This window comes from Podarcis pityusensis, assembly GCF_964106645.2.
Source record: "Podarcis pityusensis genome assembly, chromosome: 3".
NCBI lineage: Eukaryota > Metazoa > Chordata > Lepidosauria > Squamata > Lacertidae > Podarcis > Podarcis pityusensis.
In genome coordinates, this window is record NC_138026.1 from 67,047,713 (window position 1) to 67,066,981 (window position 19,269).

A 19,269-nucleotide genomic window follows, 5' to 3' on the forward strand; every position below is an offset into this window, starting at 1 on the left:
ATGTCTGAAACACCCATTTATCATGGCAGTTATATTTTCTACCCTGATTTCATTTTTGGAACACTGATGATGGGTGGAGGGCTGTGGAAACCAGAAACATGACTATGACTTCATCTGTTCCTGGTAAAACAAAACAATTAGACCTCCTACACTGTGCGTGTTAATGATGTCAGATTGTTTTTATAGTGTGCCTTAAGCCGAATTCACTTTAAAGGGGGGGGGGAGTAAAACATGTGTTGTATCTTACAATTCCAAACAGCACTTCTAATACAAACAAACCACATTTTAAAGATTTGTGAATTCTGCCTAATTTAGTTGTGCTTCACATATAACTGGAATTTCCACCCCTATTCATTTTATTGTTTTAGTTCTTCCTGGGTTTTTGGCTGGCATTTATAGTTTTGTAAGTCACCATGATATTTTTTTTTTTTTAAAAAATATGATGATTCATAAAAACATACACAGTTGTAGGGAAATAAATGTTTAACTCAACCAAGTGTTTATAATGCAAAGGGTACAATACACCGCATAGGCCACTGATTTCAAGTCACCACACCACCCCTCCTTTCCCCCTTCTTTAGAGACAAAAAACATTTCTCCCCCTCCTATGTATTTTCAGTAGTGTACCCACAGCTGTGAAACTCTGGTTACTACTATTCTTCCTCCCCAGCATGATTCATAACAGCCAGATCTCCACTGCTGCTGCCACACTGCACCACTGAAGCCAACAGCTCAAAAAAAGAAAAAGAAAAAAACGGAAGGGGGAGTTGCAGGGGGTTGACAAAGGAGACTTAATTTGCACCTTCACTTACATTTCATTTTGGAGTTACAACCTTCCCCCCGCCAAAGCTCACACCCCACTCCCAAAATCAGCTGAAACTCTGAAGCAAAATGATAGCTGAGTTGGTAAAGCATGAGATTCTTGAACGTGAGGCTCAAGCCCCACACTGGGCAAAAGATTCCTGCATTGCGGGCACTTGGACTAGATGACCCTCGTGGTCCCTTCCAACTCTACAATAAACTCCAGAGGTTTTTCTCACTTGCCTAAGCTCCCATCCAGAAAACCTGGGAAGCAATTTTGATTTGGTGATGTCACATTACTCACACATCAGTAGTGCATCGTATCAATATCTACATCAATAAAATAAATGAAAGAGTACATTAGAAAGAATAATTTCTTCCTGTTGCCCCAGGTCCACTATCTTTCTATCAAGTGAGCAACTGCAGTGATCTAGGTGGTAACTCGGCAACACGGCAATAAAAACGCAGATCAGCCAATCTGAAACACACTTGAGAGCACAGACCAGGATTCCAGCCTTGAAGTTTTTAACAAAAGCCTATTCTTCTGTATTAAATAGACAGCTCCATTTGAGCTATCCTGCCTCTGCTCTCTTCTTTCTGCATGTAATATCAAAAGACTTTCTCACAACTAACTTTCTGCAGAAGGCCCTCATGAGTAATACAATTTCTGCTCTAAGTCGCTGTATTTCTTCATTTAGTACCTAGAAAAAAAAGACATTAATGTACACTATGAGTAGCTATTTCTGGCTACATCAGAGTCAACTACCTACTTGGGACCAACTGCCATTCCTCTTCTTTCCACAGAGACTTCCAGCCGGTACCTGATTTTGCTTATTTTCTTCTTCCCTCTCCATTTCTTTTAAATTGTATTCCTTAGATTGTAAGCCATTACTATAAACTGTAAAACACTCCAAGTGCCTTAACAGACATAAGGTATTTAAATATATGGCAATGGAAGACAGGAGTGCCTGGCGTGCTCTGGTCCATGGGGTCACGAAGAGTCGGACACGACTAAACAACAAAATTTAAATACTGTATATAATGCATACTTTCCCCCAAGTTAGCCCATGTTTCATTTTGGTACTTCGTACAGCACAATGCAATTCTGTTATAAAAATTACATATTTTAGTCATTCCAGATTTCCCTTTTTGTCCTGGATGTGGTATAGTTTACAGACAATAACTTTTATTGTAACATGAAACAAACAATTGTGCAACAAAATGCAATCTTAGGAAATGTTGGCTGACTACTTAGTTAAACTTTAGTGATTTTTTTTTCTTTTACAGATTTACAATATGTCTGTTATTACATCCAAGACAAAAACCTTCTAGTTTTTCCATTACTGGAAATTTCCTTGCTGAGTAGTCAGATTTAATAGCAGGCATAATTAATTACCTCTGGAAAAATGGGGAGAATAATTACAGTATTTAATTTTATGTTCTGTTAAGTATAGGGAGCTAGGAGCCAATGTAAACCTGAAGTGTCTAATGCAGAAAGCAGTTCAACTTCATATCATTTTCTCCAGCAGCCATACTGCTTGCCTCTACCCATTCCATGCTGTGCAGACAGTGTGTGGGATTCAAAGCTACTGGAAACGGGCTGTGTTTTAAAGAAGGATTATAGACCCACTAAGACCACCTGCAATTTTGTAAAATAAGGAACATGAAAATAGTAATCTACTTGTGGTCTTGAGACAATAAGCTTCTCACATAAAGCTGTCATGATGGATTGCCCCTCCTTGGCTTATTTAGCTGCAGTTCAGAGTATACAGCTGAATTATGAGGGTAGACACAGCGCTGGAACACCTTTTATTGTTACTCAACCTGTTAGTTAAATGTGACTGTCATGGCCCTAGGCTATTACTCAATATACACAAAACAAAACAAAAGGGTGAGGCAGGGAAGCCCAACCCCCACTAGTCCTTGTGGGCTCAGACCGCACATCACACACACACACACACACCCATTTGGATGAGTCCCAAATAAAAGACACCACACTATTGAATGGGATCAAATCAGGCCACAACTTTATTGACTACAGATGAAGAGGTCTGGCATAGGCAATGAGTAATCATTTATTTCTGGCCCACTTGCTGGAAATGACATCAGGGGTTAACCTGGCAGCAGGGATTCCTATGATTTACATCAAATAGGGGGATCCTGAAATCCAGGCCCCCTCCTGGGCATATGGACAGAAGCAACTCCTTCATGGGTCCCTTTCATGGGATACCCTATTACTGGAGGGGTAGGTGAAGGGACAACTTCGAGGCAGGGAAGCCCAACCCTGCTAGGCCTTATCAGGGGTCTGTCCCTGCCCCAGTTTTAACCCCTACAACATTTTGTCATGTGTCCATTAGAGCTAATGCTGCCGTTGGTTCCTTGAGGGCAGGATATGGCAACAGGAAAACATATTCATGACAGCTGAGCTTTCTCACAATAAAACTTTTCCTGAACTTCACATTTTGAAGTAAGCAAATGCACACATTTCTAAAAAGATACAACACATTATTTCCCTAAAATTGGGGGGGGGGGTAATTGTTTTTGTTTGTTACTATGTTGTGCATTCTTGTGTTATATTGTGAACTGCCCTGTGATTCTCAGCTGAAGGATGGAACAGAAATGTAATAAATCATATTAATAAAAATAAAATGTAGATAATAATAAAATGTAATTATTGAACTTCAGCCCAATTTACACCATGCACAGAAAGGAATTATATGTATTCTGGATTTTCAGTTTAGTGTGTTAGTGCCTTTTACTGATGGAAAAGGCAGTAACGTTTCATAATCTGTATCCATTCAACAGAGCCAGGACCATTTTGATTTTTCCATTACTCTACAGACCCTTGCAAACTTTATAGTAGGCATAATTACCACTCAAAAATGAAATAATATAGTATTCCTTTCATTTTATGCTCTAGTAAGTATAGTGGGCTATGAGCTTATCACAACCTGAAGCGGTTAATATATAGTTTATTCATTCCAGCATTAATATAGTGCCACTTGTTTCTTACCAGGATGATAACAGAATTCCCTCTTGTGTGGCTATGTGGCTATAATATTTAATGTATTTGCTAGAACATAGCAATTTACATGAATGCAGTTAGATTATAATATATCTCTCTTTGATTACTGGAGTTAAATATCAATTTTGAGTGAGAGTTGCAAAACATAAATAGATTTTAAAGTTTAAGGCAATCACGGTTTATTTCCATTAATTATTTCTTGTGTTCTTCAAAGCTTTGATAGTCTACTGGTATGATAAATGTAGAGAATGTAATCACTGGCCTGCGTGATACAAGTACCAAGATATATTTGTGAGTCTACTCACAAATGAATTATTTTATAACATGCAATATATATTTTCACAAAACAATACCAACCTCCTCCCCACCAACCACCAAAGCTGCTTATAGCTGGCTCTAGTGGCAGCCAGCCACTTCAAGTCTGCCTAATTACTGCAAGGGAGAAATTCAGAAAGCAGCTGGGCATCACACAATGTTCAAGTATGCAACAGAATTATAAAAGGTCACATCTGCAGTAGATTATTTTCAACTGCACCGTACTTTATACTGAGATTTTGTGATTTGCGAATGCTGGTTACAATTCAATTTATACATGAGATTCTGTGAAAATAAACATACTAAAGGTACCCATGCAACTGCTAAAAATTAAGCATTTCCCATCTCAAGTTTGTCATCTATGAACTTTTTCCTCCTCCTCTTTCTGGCTTCAGAGTTTTATTATCCATGTCATTATTTGGATGAAGACGACTGTTTATCTCTGCAGAACTGGCAGCAAAATATCTATGCTTATCTCATATTTTTAGTGTGAAAAATCAAAATGTCAACCAAACACTACAACAGGGATGGGGAACCTCTGGCTCTCCAGAAGCTGTTGGACAAATTCCTTCAGCCCCAGTTAGTATATTGAACAGCATTGCTACTGATTGGAGATGACAGATGCTGAAGCCCAGCAACACCTGGAGGGCCACTATCTCCAGATAGCTATGAAGGCTATATTAGATAAGACCAGACTATTGGTCATTTTAGTTCAGTACTGGCTCCACTAGCTATTGCTGTCCATGATCTCAGTGCTTCCCAAAGATGGCAGGGACTGAACCAGGGTTCTTCTGCATACAAAACATGTACTCTATCATGAACTATGACCCATCACCAGGTCCTCCATCGGTATACTACATTTTGCTTTTTACTCTGAAAATCTTCAAAAAATCAGTAAACAAAATGTCAACCAATAAACCTTCTAAAGTCTGTGTGATTTTTTTCAAAAGCTACTATTTTGAAGCCTGCTGTGTAGGGCTCAATGGTGTTGTTCAGACAGGACTTGAGGCAGAACTCCAGGGCCCCATTCAGCAGAATGAGCAGGAGGGCTCCCAAATAGAGTAACCAAAGTAGCACACATTAACATCGAAAGAGGTGAACTGCTGTAAGACCATTAAGTACAGTGTCTAAAATTAGAGCGAAGAAGAGAACACACTTAAAATACAGTATAGAGGCGATGACTGACTTGTGCCATCTTGTCTTGAACCACAAATCTACAGACATGCTGTGGACCACCAGAATGAAACTCAAGACCCACGGATGGTCTGCATCTGTTTAGAGGAGCTCTGAACTGCTGTTTAGTTATTTAATGTCTGGGAAGGCTAAAGAGAGTCAAATAGGAAGAGACATACAATATCCTGTTAGTGAAATAATGCCAGAATGCAAATCTAAGTATTTTTTTATTCTCTGCTAGACCCCAGAACATTTAGACTGTTATCTTCTTCTTGCTATGAAATGCTTCTGTCTAGCAGTTCTTTAACTAAAGAAAAAATACCACGCAGCATACATGAACAGTCCCATTCAGCTCAGCATTGTGTTTCTGACACTAGTGAAAGAAATACCCCAGGAAGTTTACACAAGTCTCACTGGAAATGTCAGTTCCCTACTGCTTCTCCATGGCATCTGATAATCTGTGGAAGTCAAAAGTATTTGAGGAAAGAGGTGGCACTTCAAGCTATCATACTGTGTAGAGAACTAAGCTCTGTGCTTTCAAAATAGCACCAGTTAATATCTAACATTGTTTTCACATCTTCAAACCAGTTCACAATCTGTAAGGCACTGTCCTCTTACCCCGTGGCTGCAGCTCTTACTTCCTGGAAATTGTAATTAGGATTGCAGCCTTTTCCAAATTGCAGGATGACGATGATGGCAATTGTTGTTATGACATTTGCACAACTGAACACCAACAGAATGAAGAAAAATGGTTTACTATTGGAAGCCTTGTGTTGTTTAACAGTAAAAGGGGTGGTGAGGTTGTAATGAGCTAGAAAGTTTATTCAGTGAAAGGAAACTAAGGGTGCATTCCAAACCCAAGATCCACTGGGATGAGCCAAGGCTGGGGTAACTCCTTAAGAAGGAGTGGGCCCCTATTCCAAACTCTGTCATATGATCTAGTAACCCAGCATATGTTGGTAAAATGGGTGATATAAGTCAAACTCAATCTTAAAGTCTTATTCTTGCTCTGACAGGCTTGGGCTGGTTCAGCTGGCAGTGACCCACTCCTGAATGGAGTTTAGAATAGGGGTAAGTTACACCAGTATAAATGATGCTGGCTTCCTACAGTTTAGATTGATCTGCCTTCTCTATATAGTGCAATTAGCATTGAAAACTTCTTAACACAGCAGCAGCTACGTTTATGTCTCCAGGTCCAATATTGGAGAGATGTCCAATGTTTGCTGATATTCCCAAAATGTTGGCTGAAGCATCATGAGTCTCATTGCTACAAACATTCCCCATCCCATAAACCTTGTGCTGCTTATTTAGAAAATAGGAGTGGAAGTAGGTATTCTAACGGGGGACAGCATTGTTCATGTGGTCTATAGCTTAGGATCCATCTTCTAAATTAGAGATGCCAGCAAAGTCATTCTGAGCCAAACTCAGATATGAACTAAAGCACTTCTTAGAAGCCATTATCAAATTGGATCAAAATATGAGTTGGAGAAGAATTTCCAGCTTCCCCCATGCCCACCCTTGCTGTTCCAAAATGCCCCAAATTGCCAGCCTCCTCACATACTTCATTTCCCCTAACTTATCTAATAAATGGCAGCAGTGGGAGCAACAGCAGAGGCATGTAGGACACAAGGAGGAAGCAGATTATCTCTTCCCTTCTTAATCTATTGCTCTGCAATGCACTGTGATGCTCTCTTCAGCAGCCCTTATGAGAAGGACTTCTCCCATGATCCCCTGGTGTGGCAGAGCCACAAAGACCTTGTCTCCTCTCCCTTCACATCACTTTTGCTGCTTCCACTGCTGCTCACAAATAAGTGAAAGGAAGAAAGGGTGTGATTTGGGGTTGGCAAGAGGAGTGCCTGGGGATGGTGGAGGTTGGTGGGGGAATTTTTCCAAGCCCCTCTGGGTTATTGCCTTGGAAAAGTACAAGTGTTTCCAATTTTAAAGAATTCTTTCTGATGTAATGCAAGCAGAGCTTTGGAGACCTCTACTCTAGATCCATTTTTAAACATGGGAGTTCTGCTGGGAAACTTCGAAGCACGTGGCAATGAGATTATTATAACAATTATTTTCATAGTCTTCTGAGAATACCTTTTCGTTCTGACAACTTACTGTTCATTTTATAGCTTACGCCTTTGCCACAAGTTACTCATGGTGTGAAATCAACCCCAAGTAAACTGTGATGAATTGATTTTGGCAGTATAAACCTCTTACTCTGCATGGGTTTCCAACTGCCTTTTTTCTCTGGTCTTGTATGTCTTACAGCTCCAAAGGTATGGCATTCTTGATTTACACAGTGTGACATCAGAATTAGCCACTCTTTCACTCAAGTAATTTAATGCAGGTTCTCTAGCAAATTGTATGCATTTTTAAATTTAAGTTGTTAGCTAATATCTAGATACTGCATAGCGTTCAACAGAATTTTAGAGGAAAAGTTCAAAATATATAGCAGGTTGCTGCTGCATATGTTTAAAAGCTGACAGTTAGAAATGTTTCCCACCACTGTCTTACAAAGCTGTGACTGTTGTAGACTAAACCCATCAATTTGTAGGAGAAATTCAAATATTCATTAATATAAAATAACAAAAATGGTTTGTAAGAGGAGGAAAGGGTGATGTTCTAATTTCCATCCTGACTTCCTGCTTCAAACAAATCAGTTTGCCATGACACTGGAATCAATAAAAATATGGTTGCAAAAACATTTCTGGTATGAAGGCCAACCATGATTTAGCAAATCAGGAACAAAGTGAAGTAATCAAAGTATATGGTAATAGGAGGTAAAGAGAGAACAACGTGTGGAGCACGCATATACAGGACTCATTCACAATGGCCAGGTTATGGTTTGGATATTAAATCTAAATAAAGCTTGTGGCTGATATGGTTTTTGTTTGTCCAGATTTAGATCATGCTACTTGCGACTTGTAGTCAATTATGTGCTTCTTTTGCAGCAACAAGAGTTTCTTCATTCTTATTAATCCCATCATAATTTGCTCTGATTCCGAGTCCCATTTTAATTAACATCAGAAATTTTTCTTTCTATATGTGTCTGATCCTCCTTCACGACAATATTTTAAAAGTACAACCTCCTGCGGATTCTATAAGCAGTTTCTTAAGATAAAATCTTGACGCACAGAAAACCTTCCCGCCTTCATACAAGTCTCCTAATATTATTCCTTAAAATCTCTTCTTTGTTCTCTAAGTACAGAAATTTCACTGTTATGCTATTCTGGTTTACTTTTGTGAGGTTTGTGATGCTCTATCCATCTTGATTTGTCTTAGAATTCCATTCCAAGAGTCATTTTCAATTACTCAGTGAGAAATGATTCATATTTGCTCTTTTTCAACTCTTTCCTGAATAACAGGTTATACTTACAAGTGTTACTTCCAATGCTCTTTATTAAATTACAGTCCAGTTTTCTGAGTTCCGTTCTGCTTTTCATTGTGTCATCTTTGTGGATCTCAGATTCTACTGTATGCAACTTCTACATAAAATCAACTGTGTTTTTTTTTTTTTAAGTAACATGGTTAAGGTAGAGATCCCACAATTGACTTCCATCTTAAAATTTACTCCATGATCTTTTCTCAGGTGTTGCATCTTCAGTGGCAGAAGTGAGGCAAGCAGAGTTTTATATGGAAGTTTAGTGCCAACCTCTGATCTCATCAGATACATCACTCCCCTGTCTGTCAATATCTTAGTCAAGGTAAGCTCTAAAGGCTAAGAGTGATGAAGTTGTATGTGGGCCACCCAAACACCACACACACAGGGGTGAGTTGAAATCTATTCAGCCATGAAGTTTTTTTAGTGGCTTGGTGCAAATAACTGCCTTTCAATATAATCTGCCACAAAGAATTGTTGAGAGGATAGTAAGAGATAAGCCCATGTCTGTTGGCCTAGATTTTTAAAGTGGAAACATGCAAATCAAGGTTCAAAATGTATATGCACATATTAGAATTCAGCTGCCAACTTCCATGGACTCAGTAGTGCATATTTAGTTTTTCATTTATTGGTTGCTTTGGCTCAGATCAGCTTTGCCTCTCAGCTGTCTAATGATCTTATTTCAAATATTGCTGTTGGTTAATTTGCCTAGGCAATAGGTATAGATGACATTTATTAAAGAAAGCACATACTGTACATGCTTAAGGCAACTACAACAAAAACCTTCTTCGAGAGAAGGAATACTTCACAGAAATATGTAACAAATCAATTTTTTCTAGTATGCTTTTGTTAGAACTTTTTGTAATTTGAAGTATTTGAAGTATTTGATTTCCTACCCACATTTTACAAAAGTTTATGCAGAACTTTCAATTTTCAAAACAAACACTTTGAAAATGGTAAGTTTTGTACACAGTATGTGATAGGTATTATTTATTATTGTAAGATATGCAAATACTTCTCTCTTACTATATTTTAGTAGCACCTCTAAGCTTTGCAGCACTCAGTCAAGACTGATAGGTCCAGCTCTCTGTAAATCAGAACTATAAGCACAAATGTGGATGAGCATAAGTGGTAGAAGTACCAAAGTAAAAATGCAAAAAAATTTTTTTATTACATATTATGAAACATGCAATTTCCCCCCTACTTGGCAATAACCACAATGTGAATGCATGCGAGGCGGAATGATACACATATGACATCTGTTTGCTGTATCTTTAGATAATGCATGACAATGGCTTTCTTCTCACCTCCATGCAGAAGAGCAAATCCAAGCTGGATTCAACTTGGTCATAATATTTTAACACTTGTATCACTGTTTAGGATAAGGTAGGTAGCCGTGTTGGTCTGACATAGTCGAAATAAAAAAATAAAAATTAGTCCAGTAGTACCTTAGAGACCAACTAAGTTTGTTCTAGGTATAAGCATGCACACTTCTTCAGATACATTGTATGTCTTAGTTGGTCTCTAAGGTGCCACTGGACTATTTTTTTATTTTTTTATTGTTTAGGATAAGTTTAAGATATGCATAACAATCTTGTAAGTCCCCCCCTCCCTTTCTCCTTCTTTTGTCCTATAATTCTTTTTATTTTAAATAAAGAATATATTTTTAAAAACTTGTGTGTCAGAGCTAAAAGCAAACTGAAATGTGAGAAGTACTAAGCACTGCTAGCAGATATTGAAAAAAGAAAAACCTGGCCTAATTCTTCAAAACTCAAAAAATGAAACAAAGTATTGTTCCACGTTGTTATGAGATTGGTGGTTGAACTAGATGACTCCAACATCCCTTCTAAGCCTGTGATCAGGAGCATTTGGTGATGAGAAGTGCTGCTATGCTGCTGGCCTTCCAGCAACAGAGCCACTACTGCTTCCCAGGAGGAAGAGGGGGAAAACAGCAGGGAAGTTGGCACTGCGTGGATGCATTGGTGGAGCCAATTTGGTGTCCCCACCAATGCAGCTGCACCACAAGGCTCTCCCTGCTGCCTTGTCCCTCCACTTCTTCACTCAATAACCAACAGCATCTCTGCTGCCAGGAGTGTGGAGTTCTGCCTCTCTCACCAACCACACCTGTCTATGATACTTGTGGAGTCTAACGGTAGGGTCTGTGAAACCAGTCAAACCAGAATGACTAGCAGGACTGTCAGAGATTGTCTTAGTGGTTTAGCAGACCCACCTAGCACCTTACCTTGCCATGCCCTCTAGCTGGAGTCTTCTGAAAGAAGAGACTTTTGGGAAGAGAACTGTCTGTACCCCCTTCCTCCTCCCAGCTGTAGAATGTGCTAAGAGAGAAGTTTGAATAATTGGAGTAGAGAGACAAACTGAGTTGAAACTAATACAAGGACACAGAAGGCCAAGTTGCGCACTGTAAGGATCTGTGCTGCAAGTGGTTCCCTTAAATATCTGATGGGGAGAGTGAATTTGGGACATCTATTTGAGTTAAGCGGCATCTTCACCTATGCTCCACCTGTATAGGTGTGTGTGTATGTGTGTAACAAAACACCAGTAAGCCTCCTGTGATCTGATTCCAAAGAAAATAGACCCTAGTTACACCCCGCCCCTGGAGTTTTCACTTCTTTGGGAAGTGGGCTATGCATAAAAGTATATTAAATTTAGATTTGAAATGCTTTAAGGGACAATCATGTATTCCTTAGCTGCCCAGATAAGAACTGCTCTTGGGGGATGAATGATCTCAATCTGTCTACTTTGCTATGATTCCTATAACTCAGGTTTGGCTTCATTGTTTCTCAAGGTGCAGGTGTGTGGTGGAAAAATTTATAACAGGAAAAAGAATGCTGATATAGTTGTTTATTTAGTACATTCTTCCCTAGGCTAGATATAGAACATCTGGAAGGAGTCATAATGATGGAAACTATTGGGTTGCCCCAAAATCCATCTAAGCCCTTATTTGCAAATATTTTCTATATCAGACAAAGTGCACATAAGATCCTGCCACCATTTCTACCTCTTCTCCATTGACTTTCTGTTCTGTTGAGAATTCTCTATATGGCACTTGAGACAGTCACCCATTCTGTTTTAGAATTACGCGGAAAACAATGATTGTTCTGAAATGAATGTGAAAACTTTGGTCATGTGATATTGAGCCATGTGATTCTTGAGCTGGTGGCTGCTTCAGGGACAAAGTAGACATGAGCTATATTCTTAAAGAACTGCAGTCTCAGCCTATAGCTTCCCATTACTAGGCTATTGTGAACATTAAATAGGATGACCTATGTCTATTTCCCCAAGATCTTTTAAGGAAGTACAACATGCAAATATGACACATAAAATGAACTAACATGAGATTGATAGGTTTTGCTTTGTGCAAAGGAGTGGACAAGATAATCTTAAGGAGCCTATCAACTATTTAATTCTAGGCCAACCTCTCTAGGGAGAGCTTTCCACAAATGGGAGCCACTGCAGAAAAGACCCGTTCTCGTCTTCCCACTCTCTAGACCTTTTCTGAAGGAGACACATGAAGAAGGGCCTCAGATGATGCTCACAGGGTCTGGGTAGGTTCATCTGGAGAGAAGTGACCCCTGATGTATTGCAGTCATGAGCCATTTAAGGCTTTATAGGTAAAAACTAGAACTTTGAATTGTGCCCTGAAACTAATTGGCAGCCAGTGCAGTTGGGCCAGGATCAGAATAATATGCTCAAACTGCCTTGCCCCAGTGAACAACCTGGCCGCTGAATTCTGCACCAGCTGAAGATGGGAAGAAACATTTTTGGTTGTCTTGGTAGATGACCTATACCATGAATGGAGCAGAGTACCAAATCTACAGACAGCATCTTTTTTGCTGTGGAGCCAGCAGGAGTTAATAGTACAGATAACTGAATTTACTTTGCACATTTAAGCAGATATGATTATAACACTAGAATGGGCATGTTAAAACAACCATGTAGGTTGGGCAGATCTGTTTGATCCAGAGTCCTGCCAGGGATGGCAAAATTGCAGGTCATGATACATAATTAGTGGCTTGTGTCTGGGCTGATAGGGTACAAGTTGTGCAGACCTGACATAGCATTTTCAAGTCTACAGGGATATTTATAATTCCCTCATCACTTATGTCTGACATCTACTAGAGCTGAAACTCTTAATTCATAAAGGCCAGAAAGAGTCTGCACTGCAGATTGTCTGCTCATCCATAATGCAGGACCACAGCCTAAAAAAAGAACTGTACTCAAGCTCGGCAGAGGTGAAATATTTATTTAACTCCTGTTTGATCTTGCAGCAGAAACTAGATGCTGACAATACAAAGGAAACCCTCTTTATTTTAGAGCAAGGAAATGAGCGAACAGGTTAGAAAACTTGGGTGCACTAACATGTGCCAGTTTATTGCCTTCCCCACCCTCCCTTCTTCTCAAGCATCATCAGTTATATAAATGAGTCATCAGCAGTTTGAGAAATTTCCAAAATAATGATGAAAACTGAAAATGCACTCATGTAGTGCTTCAAGCAAAAGTTACTGATGGGATAAGAGGTCTATCCAAGTGGGGCACAATGGAGCCATAATTCCAGGGACGTAAAATACTGATAAGTCCATATTGAGGGCCCACTTAAAAATTCAGAAAGGCAACTCAGCTAACACAACTCAGGTTCTGATAAACACTGTTAGGTGCGGTAAAAGGTAACCTGATGACCAGCGAGGGGAAAGTTCAATAAATGTGGTGAGAAAAAAAGCAGAGGTCAGGTTTAAGATAATAAAAGCAGGGAAGTGGTTAGTACCACGGAGAGCTCCATGTGATAGTGGGGCTGGAAGCAAGACAAGCTGAATGCAGTATTGTTCCAATGACAAGCAAGCTCTAACTGAGCCTTAGATACAAATGCACATATATTAATTCCCTGATCTTAAGCCAATGTAGCCAACTGGCCAGTTTTGAACTAGCAGCTAGCTTTTCAAGCTTTGGGCCCATTGCTAGATGAGATATCTATATTTATTATACCCTACATTAGCTTTGGGTAGTATTCTACTATTCTACTAATATGTTCTCTCAACACAAAAATTTTCAGCTTCTGCAATGGGACTTCTCTCCTCTCTTCTGCCCACATGGCCTGGCACCTTCCCAAATCTGTACCAGAGGGTTGGGGAAACTCCCAGAACAGATTTAGGGGGCATGTGGAGGGAGCAGAGAGGGAGAAGGTTCCACTGTGCAAATCCTTGTGCTGATGGAACTGCCTTAGCACAATTGAACAGAGTATTTTCCATGTGTTCCACCCTATAACCAGAGACATGAGATTCTCCCCCCGTCCCAATGACTGGAATCTGATTTAGTTTGTTTAGTTGAATTCAACTTCAATCCAAATCTGCTTTAAAGCAGGCTGGGGGGGGGGGGGGGGTTGGTGTTCTTCCACTTACTTCTGCCAGCTCAGCAAATCTCCCACAGGTATATCCTCACAAGTAGAACCTGGCACAGCCCTGAAATGGGGTATTCTTGAAAGTGAGGTGAGTCTGAGCATTGGCATTGGGCCCAATCAGTTTGTTCTGCCTGCCTCACCATCATTTCCCACTGCTGCCACTGTGAATGGCCAGGCAGCAGATGTCGTGGTGGTGGTCAATGTGGTTTCAGATGGAATAAGATTTGGGGGGTTTTTTTGCTATGGTTTTCATTTACTTTTTTACTTTAAATCATCTAACATTTATATTCTATTTTTTGCTTTAATAATAATAATAATTTATTATTTATACCCTGCCCATCTGGCTGGGTTTCCCCAGCCACTCTGGGCGACTTCCAACTGAATATTAAAAACAGTATAGCATCAGACATTAAAAACTTCCCTAAAGAGGGCTGCCTTCAGTTGTCTTTTAAAAGTAAAATAGTTGTTTATTGCTTTGACATCTGCTGGGAGGGCGTTCCACAGGGCAGGCGCCACTACCGAGAAGGCTCTCTGCCTGGTTCCCTGTAACCTTACTTCTCGCAACGAGGAAACCGCCAGAAGGCCCTCGGCGCTGGATCTCAGTGTCCGGGCTGAACGATGGGGGTGGAGACGCTCCTTCAGGTATACAGGACCAAGGCCGTTTAGGGCTTTAAAGGTCAGCACCAACACTTTGAATTGTGCTCGGAAACGTACTGGGAGCCAATGCAGATCTCTCAGAACCGGTGTTATGTGGTCCTGGCGACCACTCCCAGTCACCAGTCTAGCTGCCGCATTCTGGATTAATTGCAGTTTCCGGGTCACCTTCAAAGGTAGCCCCACGTAGAGCGCGTTGCAGTAGTCCAAGCGGGAGATAACTAGAGCATGCACCACTCTGGCAAGACAGTCCGCGGGCAGGTAGGGTCTTAGCCTGCGTACCAGGTGGAGCTGGTAGACAGCTGCCCTGGACACAGAATTAACCCGTGCCTCCATGGACAGTTGTGAGTCCAAAATGACTCCCAGGCTGCACACCTGGTCCTTCAGGGGCACAGTTACCCCATTCAGGACCAGGGAATCCCCCACACCCGCCCGCCCCCTGTCCCCCCAAAACAGTACTTCTGTCTTGTCAGGATTCAACCTCAATCTATTAGCCGCCATCCATCCTCCAACAGCCTCCAGGCACTCACATAGGACCTTCACCGCCTTCACTGGTTCTGATTTAAAGGAGAGGTAGAGCTGGGTGTCATCTGCATACTGATGAACACCCAGCCTAAACCCCCTGATGATCTCTCCCAGCGGCTTCATACAGATATTAAAAAGCATGGGGGAGAGGACGGAACCCTGAGGCACCCCACAAGTGAGAGCCCAGGGGTCTGAACACTCATTCCCCCCCCCCCCACTTTCTGGACACGGCCCAGGAGAAAGGAGCGGAACCACCGTATAACAGTGCCCCCAGCTCCCAGGCCCTCTAGATGGTCCAGAAGGATGTTATGGTCGATGGTGTCAAAGGCTGCTGAGAGATCCAGCAGAACTAGGAAACAGCTCTCACCTTAGCCCGCCGGAGATCATCAACCAGCACGACCAAAGCAGTTTCAGTCCCATGGTGAGGCCTGAATCCCGATTGGAAGGGATCCAAATGGTCCGCATCCTCCAGGCATCCTTGGAGTTGTTTGGCAACCACCCGCTCAATCACCTTGCCCAAGAATGGTAAATTTGAGACTGGGCGATAGTTGGCCAAATTGGCTGGGTCTAAATATGTTTTTTTAAGAAGCGGTTTAATGACCGCCTCTTTCAGCGGGTCTGGGAAGGCTCCCTCACAGAGGGAATCATTCACCACCCCGCAGAGCCCATCGCCCAGCCCTTCCCAGCTCGCTTTTATCAGCCAGGATGGGCAAGGATCAAGGAGACAGGTGGTCGGTTTCACTTGTCCAAGCAGCCTGTCCACATCCTCAGAGGTAACAGATTGGAATTGATCCCATGTAACAGGACTAGACAGAACTCTAGCACTCTCCCACCCTGGCCCTGCTCCCACGGTGGAGTCTACCTCCTTCTGAATCTGAGCGACTTTATCTGCAAAAAACTTTGCAAAAGCATTGCAGGAGATCTTGGGGTCCTTACCAGGCTCCAGTGGTGCAGGTGGTTCCGATAGATTGCGAACCACCTGAAAAAGTCTCCTGCTGCTGTTTTCTGCAGATGAAATGGAGGCGGTGAAGAAGGCCCTCTTCGCCGTCGCCATTGCCACTTGGTAGGCTCGACGTTGAGCTCTAGCCCGTGTCCGGTCTGATTCAGAATGAGTTTTCTGCCACTGGTGCTCTAGCCGTCTCAACGATTGTTTCATCACCCTCAGCTCCGAGGAAAACCACGGGGCTGTCCGGGCTCCATGCAATTGGAGAGGGTGCTTCGGAGCCAGACAGTCAATAGCCCTGGTTAACTCCACATTCCAGCGGACCACCAGGGAATCAGCTGAAAGGCCATCAACTTGGGATAAAACATCCCCTACCACTCTCTGGGAGCCAATTGGATCCATTAAGTGGCGGGGGCGGACCATCCGAATCGGTCCCACCTCCCTGCAGAGGGGAAGGGTCGCGGAGAAGTCCAGTTGCACCAGGAAGTGATCTGACCATGGCACTTCTTTTGTTTCGCTTTTAGTTAATGTCAGATCACCAACATCCGTAGAGGTAAACACCAAGTCTAAGGCATGTCCGCGGCTATGAGTTGGGCCAAACTTATTCAGGGACAGCCCCATGGAGGCCATGCTTTCCACGAAGTCCCGAGCGGCCCCTTGTAAGGTCGTGTCGTCATGGATGTTAAAATCCCCCAGGACAACCAAGCTAGGTGTCTCCAGGAGCATATCCACCACGACCTGAAGCAGCTTGGGCAGGGAATCCTTGGTGCAGTGGGGAGGTCGGTACACCAATAGGAATCCTGTACTATTGCACAACTTCCAGAACATGCACTCAGAGAACTGGGTCTTCCCAATAGGAGGCCTGGTGCAGACTAATGACTTCCTAAAAATCACTGCAACCCCCCCTCCCCGCCCACATGGCCTGGGTTGCTGTGCATAAGAGAAACCTGGTGGACAAGCAGTGGCAAGAAAGGCCCATCTGCTTCATCCAACCAGGTCTCTGTCACACATGCCAGGTCAAATCCTCCATCCACAATCAGGTCGTGGATGGCAGTGGTTTTATTCATCATTTACCTGGCATTGCACAGCAACACTTTCAGGTCATGTGGGTTTCCCTTGCTGATTCCAGTATCCTTCTGGTCAGGACCAGACCTGGAGGCAGGGATAGTCCTCAAACAACGACTAAACCTGCCTCCTCGGTAATGACATGGTCTGGTCTTAGCGTAACTCCTCCTCCTGCCCGTGATCACTGAGATCGGGTGTCCCAATACATTCCCTCCTGTGGAACCTGCCCCAGCCATTCTATTGACTGAGGCCCACTCCCAGGCAGCCCTGACCCTTCCCTTTAAAAGGCAAAATACAAACTATATAATAACTTAACAGAATAATAAAAATAGAAGCACAGCAAAAAACAATAGTGCTAAAATTAAACTACTCCCCACCCTAACTAAATACTTAACCAACCGCAAGCAGAAATAAAATTATAAAATTATAAAACATTATAAAAAACCACCACCACCATTTAAGGTGCAGCAAATTAAAAGCAGTTAAAACATTTAAAACCATTTTGTCACTTGCTGCAGGTAGCTGCTCAGGCCTCTAAACTGTGTCCCGGAGGCCTTGATGGAGGCCCTCAAGCTGTGGCAATGAGTGCAGGCTCCGCCTCCTAGGCCAGATGAAGTTAGCAGGAAAGGGAGCGGTCCACCCAGCACTCACCAGAGCAGCAGCAGCAGCAGCAGCAGCAGTAAAAACAAAGCCGCTTACCAAACAGTAATACAAAAGACAATAAAGCCAAACACTAAAATTACACAATTGCATAATTAAAATAACTACAGCTATGAGCAGCAAGATAGTAAACAATAGAAGACATCTCAATTAAGCACATCATGCTGCTGTCAAAAATGATAGCTGTTTTCTTAATGAATAAAACAATCACCTTTCCTCTTCTATGAACTAATTAGCATACAGTATGTACAATCTATTTTATTTACCAAAAATATTTTAATGGGTTCTTTTTTAGAGAGTGATCCCAGGGTGGGGTAGATTAAATACTGTAAATTAAAATGAAACGGGTCCCAACTACAGTAGTCAAATAAGCAGATGAAAAGGAGCAGATAAAACCACAGTGAAACCAGTAGCAAAAACAATATCAAGCCCCCCCCCCCCCGATAAAGCCCTACTGGAATAAGTCATCTGAAGTTGGCACCAGAAACTCAGGCTTACTGCCAATTATACTTCAAGGGAATGAGCATTCCATAATTTGGATTCCCCCACAGGGCCCTTTTCTTGGTTGCCACATGCCATATTTCCATTGAATGTGGATCAACTAGGAGAGCTTTAGCTGCTGCTTTTAACACAAAGGTAGATGGATACAGAGGGAGATGATGCTTCAAATATGTAAGTTCCCACATTTTTTTACAATTTTATAAGTTATTATTAGTACCTTGAATCTGGCTTGGTAGCAAATTGGCAGTCTGTACAATCCTCTCAGTATTGGTATAAGATAATTCTGAGGAGCTGAAGTACTCAGCTATCTAGCTGCTGCATTTTTCACTAGCAACAGCTTCTGAACAATCCTCCACATACATTATGGTATTAAACATGGAAGGTTATCAGTGTATGGGTCACAGTGGCCAAGATGTCCCTATCCAGGAGCAGCCAGAGTTGGTGAACCAGCTGAAGCTTGAGAGAGGCACTACTTGCCGCTAAAGCTATTTGTGCTCCAGGAACAATACAATCCTAGATCAAGGAGTATCCCTAGACTACAAACCTGTTTTTTCAGAGCAAGTCATGTACCTAATTCCAGTATCTGGAAACCACCAACCCACATGATCAGCATCTTGCTGGTATTCAGCTTCATTCTATTGGTTCTCATCTATTCCATCATGTTCAGACACTGGTCCAGGGCCTGCACAGCTTCTCCAGATACAGATGACAAGGAGAAACAGACATTGGTGTTGTCTGCATATTGATAACACCACACACCAAATCCCCTGATGGCTTCTCCCAGCAACTTCATACAGACATAAAGCAACCAGAGAAGACAG

The 19,269-nt window shown here is 41.9% G+C and overlaps 1 protein-coding gene across 2 annotated transcripts in view; it reads right to left on the reverse strand.

The window, feature by feature from the left end:
* Positions 1 to 19,269, reverse strand: part of SYNE1 (spectrin repeat containing nuclear envelope protein 1) — a 281,513-nt gene that overhangs the window by 250,634 nt on the left and 11,610 nt on the right. The window lies entirely within an intron of this gene.